General features: G+C 48.0%; 1 non-coding gene across 1 annotated transcript; it reads right to left on the bottom strand.

Annotated features, from left to right (window-relative positions):
- Nucleotides 1–966: 966 nt before the first annotated feature.
- LOC147117604 (U2 spliceosomal RNA) lies at nucleotides 967–1,154 on the bottom strand. Its single transcript, XR_015078572.1, has one exon. It is a non-coding gene; the product is annotated as a U2 spliceosomal RNA (small nuclear RNA).
- Nucleotides 1,155–8,595: the final 7,441 nt, after the last annotated feature.

The raw sequence follows: 8,595 nt of genomic DNA, 5'->3' as shown, positions 1-8,595 counted from the left end.
GAAGGGTAGTAGGGATAAACCAGGGAATTACAGGCCAGTGAGCCTAACATCAGTGGTAGGGAAATTATTGGAAAAAATTCTGAGGGACAGAATTAGTCTCCACTTGGAGAGGCAAGGATTAATCAGGGATAGTCAGCATGGCTTTGTCAAGGGAAGATCATGTCTGACCAATTTGATTGAATTTTTCGAGGGGGTGACTAGGTGTGTGGATGAGGGTAGTGCAGTGGATGTGGTATACATGGATTTCAGTAAGGCTTTCGATAAAGTCCCGCATAGGAGACTGGTCAAGAAGGTAAGAGGCCATGGGATCCAGGGTGCCTTGGCACATTGGATCCAAAACTGGCTCAGTGGCAGAAGGCAGAGGGTGATGGTGGAAGGTTGTTTTTGTGACTGGAAGCCTGTGCCCAGTGGGGTACCGCAGGGATCGGTGCTGGGTCCCTTGCTGTTTGTGGTCTACATTAATGATTTGGATGTGAATGTAAAGGGTATGATCAGTAAGTTCGCAGATGACACGAAAATTGGTGGGGTGGTAAATAGCGAGGAGGGTAGCCTCAGTCTGCAGGATGATATAGATGGGTTGGTCAGATGGGCAGAACAGTGTCAAATGGAATTTAACCATGAAAAGTGTGAGGTGATGCATTTTGGAGGGACTAACAAGTCAAGGGAATACACAATGAATGGTAAGACCCTAGGAAAGACAGAGGATCAGAGGGACCTTGGTGTGCATGTACATAGATCCCTGAAGGCAGCAGAACAGGTGGATAAGGTGGTTAAAAAGGCATATGGGATACTTGCCTTCATTAGCCGAGGCATAGAATATAAGAGCAGGGAGGTTATGATGGAGCTTTACAAAACGCTGGTTAGGCCACAGCTGGAATACTGTGTGCAGTTCTGGTCGCCACACTACAGGAAGGATGTGATTGCTTTGGAGAGGGTTCAGAGGAGATTCACCAGGATGTTATAGCAAAATACTGCGGTCCCTGGATGCACTGCAATACCAGGTCAATGCGTGGAGTGGGCGGAGCAAGCCCCTGTCCCATCTCCCTGTTCCAAAAACCAAGTTAATATTTGGTCCCCAAATAGGGGACGTATCAGATATTAAACTGATAAGAACAAATACTACACTTTGATCTTAGCCAAAAGGCTGTACGGGTGACTCTGAGCTTCCGGTCGCCTGTCACTTTAATTCACCGCTTCACTCCCACTCTGACCTCTCTGTCCTCGGGCTATTGCACTGTTCCAATGATTCTCTACGTAAGCTCGAGGAACAGCACCTCATCTTTCGATTGGGCACTTTACAGCCTGCCGGACTCAACATTGAGTTCAACAATTTCAGATAATTATCCCTGCCCCCATTTTTCATGCAGTATGATTTTTGCCATTCCCATTTGCAACATTTTATCTTTCCTGCCTCTTACAAAAGTACATGATTTTCTTTCTATTCCTTCCTCCCCTCCTAACCACTCCCCCCTGTCTCTGCACCTGCTTAATATCTGTTACATCTCCAGCTTTTTCCAGTTCTGAAGAAGGGTCCCAGACCTGAAACGTTAACTCTGTTTCTCTCTCTACGGATGCTGCCTGGCCTGCTGAGTATTTCCAGCATTTTCTGTTGTTATTTCACCAGGATGTTACCTGGGCTGGAGCGCTTCAGCTATGAAGAAAGACTGGACAGGCTGGGGTTGTTTTCCTTGGAGCAGAGAAGGCTGAGGGGGGACCTGATTGAGGTGTACAAAATTATGAGGGGCATAGATAGGGTCGATAGAAAGGAACTTTTTCCCTTAGTAGAGGGGTCAATAACAAGGGGGTATAGATTCAAGGTAAGGGGCAGGAGGTTTAGAGGGGATTTGAGGAAGAATTTTTTCACCCAGAGGGTGGTTGGAATCTGGAACTCACTGCCTGAAAGGGTGGTAGAGGCAGGAACCCTCACAACATTCAAGAAGCATTTGGATGAGCACTTGAAATGCCATAGCAGACAAGGCTACGGACCAAATGCTGGAAAATGGGATTAGATTAGACAGGGCTTGATGGCCGGCGCGGACGCGATGGGCCAAAGGGCCTCTTTCTGTGCTGTATAACTCTATGACTCTATGACTCATTCTACTCAATCTCTCATCATAGGACAACCCTCTCATCCGAGGAATCAATCTAGTGATCCCTAGAGGCGGTGCAACGAAGGTAAGTATATCATAGAACAGAATCATAGAAAGTTACAGCACGGAAGGAGGCCATTTCGGCCATCGTGTCCGCGCCAGCCAACAAAGAGCTATCCAGCCTAATCCCACTTCCCAGCTCTTGGTCCGTAGCCCTGCAGGTTAGAGCGTCCCAATTGCACATCCAAGTACTTTTTAAATGTGGTTAGGGTTCCTGCCTCTACCACCCTTTCAGGCAGTGAATTCCAGACCCCCACAATCCTCTGGGTTAAGAAATTTCCCCTCAAATCCCCTCTAAACCTTCCACCAATTAATTTAAATCTGTGCCCCCTGGTTTTTAACCTCTCTGCTAATGGAAATAGTTCCTTTCTATCCACTTTATCTGTGCCCCTCATTATTTTGTACACCTCAATAAGGTCTCCCCTCAGCGTCCTCTGTTCCAAGGGAAACAGACCCAGCCTATCCAGTCTATCCTCATAGCTAAGATTCTCTACACCCGGCAACATCCTTGTAAATCTCATCTGTCCCCTCTCTAGTGCAATCACATCTTTCCTGTAATGTGGTGACCAGAACTGCACGCAGTACTCTAGCTGAAGCCTAACTAGTGTTTTATACAGTCAAAGCTTAACCCTCCTGCTCTTGTATTCTGTGCCACGGCTAATAAAGGCAAGCATTCCGTATGCCTTCTTAACCACCTTATCTACCTGGCCTGCTACCTTCAGGGATCTGTGGACATGCACTCCAAGGTCCCTTTGTTGTTCTACGCTACTCAGTGTCCTACCATTTAATTTGTATTCCCTTTCCTTGTTAGCCCTCCCCAAATGCATTACCTCACACTTATAGAAACATAGAAACATAGAAGATAGGAGCAGGAGTAGGCCATTCGGCCCCTCGAGCCTGCTCCGCCATTCAATGCGATCATGGCTGATCATCCAAGTTCAGTACCCGGTACCTGCTTTCTCCCCATACCCCTTGATCCCTTTAGCCTTAAGAAATATATCCAACTCCTTCTTGAACATATTTAATGAATTGGCCTCTACTGCCTTCTGTGGTAGAGAATTCCACAGGTTCACCACTCTCTGGGTGAAGAAATTCCTCCTCATTTCTGTCCTAAAAGGCCTAACCCTTATCCTTAGACTGTGACCCCTGGTTCTGGATTCCCCGACCATCGGGAACATCCTCCCTGCATCTAGTCTGTCCAGTCCTGCCAGAATTTTATATGTTTCAATGAGATCCCCTCTCATTCTTCTAAACTCCAGCGAGTACAAGCTCAATCGACCCAATCTCTCCTCATACATCATTCCTGCCATCCCAGGTATCAGCCTGGTGAATCTTCGCTGAACTCCTTCCATGGCAAGAATATCCTTCCTCAGATAAGGCGACCAAAACTGCACACAATACTCAAGATGTGGTCTCACCAAGGCCCTGTACAACTGTAGCAAGACATCCTTGTTCCTGTACTCAAATCCTCTCGCTATGAAGGCCAACATACCATTTGCCTTCTTAACCGCCTGCTGCACCTGCATGCTTACCTTCATTGACTGGTGCACAAGGACACCCAGGTCTCGTTGCACTTCCCCTTCTCCCAATCTATTGCCATTCAGATAATAATCTGCCTTCCTGTTTTTGACACCAAAGTGGATAACCTCGCATTTATCCACGTTATATTGCATCTGCCATGCTTCTGCCCAATCACCCAACCTGTCCAAATCATACTGTAGTTTTTTGGCATCCTCCTCTCAGCACACACATCCACCCAGCTTTGTGTCATCTGCAAATTTGGAGATATTACATCTAGTTCCCTTCTCCGGATTGAATTCCATTGCCACTGTTCTGCCCACTTGACCAATTTATTGATATCTTCCTGCAGTCTACAGCTTCCTTCTTCAGTATCAACCACACAGCCGATTTTAGTATCATCTGCAAACTTCTTAATCATACCCCCTATGTTCAAGTCTAGATCATTGATATATATCACAAAAAGCAAGGGACCTAGTACTGAGCCCTGTGGAACCCAACTGGAAACAGCCTTTCAGTCACAAAAACACCCATCAACCATTACCCTCTGCTTCCTGTCTCCGAGCCAGTTTTGAATCCAACTTGACACTTTGCCCTGGATCCCATGGGCTTTTAACTTCATGACCAGTCTGCCATGTGGAACCTTTTCAAAAGCCTTGCTAAAGTCCATATACACTACGTCAAACGCACTATCCTCATCTACCCTCCTTGTTAGCTCCTCAAAAAGAGACTACATTTCCTTTCCCATGACCAGAGAGAAGCATCACAAGTGTGCATGTAGCTTTGCCAGGATAGCGGGCTTCCCCATGATGCAGGGTGACATTGACTGCTCCCACGCCGCTTTGCGGGCACCTCATAACAATCCTGAGGTATTTTGTAACTGCAAAGGCTACCACTCACTTAATGTTCAGTTGGAGTGTGAGCACACAGTGATTCCTGACCGTCAATGCACGCTATCCTGGCAGCAGCCACGATGCCTTCATCCTGCACCAGACTGGTGTCCCAGCACTGTTCCAGCCACCACATGAAGCTCGCGGCTGGCTGCTTGTAGACAAGGGCTATCCGCTTTCCACCTGGCTCATGGCTCCCCTCTGCAACCCCAACACTCATGCCCAGCACTCATATAATGAGAGCCATGCTGCCACCAGGAACATCATTCAGCAGACCATCGGAGTGCTCAAGCAATGGTTCCACTGCCTTGACTGCTCGGGAGGAGCCCTCCAGTACTCGGCTGAGCGGGTGTCACTTTTCAGCATCGTCTGATGCATGCTGCACAGATGCGCAGCCATTGCCACCAGGCTTAACCGCACCAACTCAGGAGGAGGAGGAGGAGGATGAGGAGGAGGAGGAGGAAGAGGAGGAGGAGGAAGAGGAGCATAAAGAACAGGAAGACGAACAGCAGCGTTCTGCAAAGTCGGTCCATGACCGCCTCATCAGACTTCGTTTCCAGTGAATTCGAGTCCTCGTTCCGGTTGCTGAGCACGTCGCCATCATTCGATCACTTTGTGATTCCATACCACACCCCAGAACTGAAATGAGACACAGCACCAAATCTGCAACATGCCAGTAATAAATTTATCAAAAACCATTAACCACATATATACAACAACAATGGGGCAGTAATTCCTCCCCAAACGTGTGAGTACGGAAGGGGTACATAGATACATAGATACATAGAAGATAGGAGCAGGAGTAGGCCATTCGGCCCTTCGTGCCTGCTCCGCCATTCGATGAGATCATGGCTGATCCTTTAATTCAGTATCCCGTCCCCGCCTTCTCTCCGTAACCCTTAACCCCTTTTGCCCGTAGAAATATATCTAATTCCCTCTTAAATATATTTAATGAGCTGGCGTACACTGCCCTCTGTGGCAATGAGTTCCACAGGTTCACCACTCTCTGAGTGAAGAAATTCCCCCTCATCTCTGTCCTAAATGGTTTAGCCCTTATCCTTAAATTATGTCCTCTAGTTCTGTTCTCACCCGCCAAGGGAAACATTCCTTCTGCATCCAGTCTGTCTAGACCTGTCAGAATTTTATACACTTCTATGAGGTCCCCTCTCAATCTTCTAAACTCCAGTGTGTACATCCCTAAACTACATAGTCTCTCCTCATAGGTCATTCCCGCCATTCCTGGTATCAGCCTGGTGAATCGCCGCTGCACCCCCTCCATGGCAAGAACATCCTTCCTCAGATGAGGCGACCAAAACTGTACACAGTACTCGAGGTGTGGTCTCACCAGTGCCCTGTACAGCTGCAGCAAGGTATCCCTGTTCCTGTATTCTAACCCTTTTGCTATGAAGGCCAGCATACCGTTTGCCTTCTTGACCGCCTGTTGCACCTGCATGCTCGCCTTCAGTGACTGGTGTACAAGAACACCCAGGTCTCTCTGTACTTCCCCCTCTCCCAATCTATTGCCATTTAAATAATAATTTGCCCTCCCGTTCCTGCACCCAAGGTGGATAACTTCGCACTTGTCCACATTATAGTGCATCTGCCATTTATCCGCCCAATCGCCCAGTCTGTCCAAATCGCTCTGGAGCTTCCTGGTCTCTTCCTCTGAGCCCACCCCCCCTCCTAGTTTAGTGTCGTCTGCAAATTTGGAAATGCTGCATCCGACTCCCTGATCCAGGTCATTAATGTAAATTGTGAACAGCTGGGGGCCCAGGACAGATCCCTGTGGTACCCCACTTGTTACTGCCTGCCATTCAGAAAATGAGCCGTTTATTCCAACTCTCTGTTTTCTATCTGACAGCCAGTTCCCTATCCACGCCAAAACTTTCCCCTTTATCCCATGAGCCTCAATTTTCCATGCTAATCTTTTATGTGGGACCTTATCGAAGGCCTTTTGGAAGTCCAGGTACACCACATCTACTGGCTCTCCCCCATCTATTCTACCAGTTACTCCCTCAAAAAATTCCAATAGATTAGTCAAGCACGATTTACCCTTTGTAAATCCATGTTGACTCTGTCCTATCCTGTCCCCATTTGCTAAGTGCTCCGCTATTTCATCCTTAATGATGGACTCCAGCATTTTGCCCACAACTGATGTAAGGCTTACAGGTCTGTAATTACCTGCTTTTTCCCTACCCCCCTTTTTGAATAGTGGGGTAACGTTAGCTACCCTCCAATCCATCGGGTACTCACGCGTCTGGCCAGAGAAAATGCCGGTTTCCAGCATGCACAGCGCATGCGCTGAAAACCGGCATTTCCTCTCCTCTAACCCAAGAGGTGAAGAGGCTAGCGCGTGCGCTGTAGGGGGCAGCGCGTGCGTCTTGGATTTCCTCTGTTTTGGGGGATTTGCGCATGTGTAAAGGCCTCCGGTCTTTACGCTTGTAAAAAGCACACGTAAGTATTTATTTTTACAGGTAAGTGGTGTTTTAGTGCAATTTAGAATTTTTTTTCCACAGGTTTATTATTTTAAAGAATCTACAATAAGGTAAGTTTAGTTTTAGACCCTTTTTATTAAAAATGTATTTTTTTCAACAAAAAAAATTATTGTTTAAATTATTTTTTTAAACTTATTTATACTTAATTTAATGATTGGGATGTTTTTTAAACTTTTATTTAAAGTTTAAATAGTGTTTTGGGCCCCCGTAGTTTTCATGAGTTTGACAGCTATTACTCTCAAACTCATGAATGAACCTTCCCCTCCCCTGATTGGCTGCACAGTGCTCACCTGATCCCAGCCGGCACATCGCACTAACTACGCCGCTGGATCAGGTAAGCACTGCGTGCTGACATCTGAACCGGGCCTGTGACAGGAAATGCAAGCAGGCCCGGGCTTCAGATGTCAGCGCGCCGGGTGAGTGCAGATCGGGGGCTTGCATGCGCGGCAAGCCCCCAATTCTAATTTCAGGGCCATTATTGACTAATCACCCTTGTGCAAACCCTTGCCTCCCCTCTTTACAGTCCCCTTTCCTAATCTAGTGCTCCTACATAGTGTCTCCCCAGTGACTACAGCCGGGCTGGTGGAAGGCTGCTGAATGTCAGTGCCAGAGACTACAGATGACCTTGCAGGATGCCCTCGACTAGCTCTGGGCCTGGAAGGCCCGGCTGTACACTGCACCACCTCAGGATGGGTGGCGGCAGTCTGGGCTGGCTGGATGACGGGCAGCGACAAGTGCAATGGTGGAGTGGCAGTGGTGGGATTAGAAATGCAGTCATCCTGAGAGAGGACAGCAGGTTTCTGCTTCACTGACACACTGCCATGCCCCCGGGGCAACACCTCAGCATCCCTACCAATTTGCTGGCCTGCTGCAACACCATGAGATCCCCGGTGGACTGTGCTGGACCCAGCAACGATGGCAGCAGTCAGAGCTTTCGTGGCATCAAGCTGAGACTGCATGAGAGCAGTCTGAGAACCGATGGCAGCAATCATTGACTGCATCCGCACAATCTCTCTGAGAGTCCCCTATCCTCTGCACAGTGGAAATGATGGGTTCCAAGGTGTGTGCAGAGCTCTGTGCAATGTTGGAGGCAGACTCCTCCACGCTCCTTACTATTGCCGAGAGGTTCTCGGGCACCCTTTTTATTGCACCAATCATCTCAGTGTGCACGGCCATCACCCTTCTTGTGAACACCTCCCTGATGTAATAAAACTCACTACACACTTGGTTTGAGCATAAAGCAAGGCTTTAATCAACTTGGTTCAGAACATGGAGGTCTAGTTGTCTAGTACCTTGTCTTACAAAATGTCCCTGGCAAGCTGGGGCCGATGCCCGAGTATTTATGGCTGGAGCAGGTTGGGCTGATTTGGGGAGATAGCTGGAGCACGTTGGGCTGATTTGGGAAGATAGCTGGAGCATGTTGGGCTGATTCGGGGAGATAGCTGGAGCATGTTGGGCTGATTTGGGGAGATAGCTGGAGCATGTTGGGCTAATTTGGGGAGATAGCTGGAGTATGTTGGGCTGATTTGGGGAGATAGCTTG

The sequence above is a fragment of the Somniosus microcephalus genome, chromosome 5 (genome assembly GCF_052327205.1).
Source record: "Somniosus microcephalus isolate GS21.2 chromosome 5, FLI_Smic_1.0, whole genome shotgun sequence".
NCBI classification, from domain to species: Eukaryota; Metazoa; Chordata; class Chondrichthyes; order Squaliformes; family Somniosidae; genus Somniosus; species Somniosus microcephalus.
This window is presented reverse-complemented; position numbering and strand designations above follow the sequence as displayed.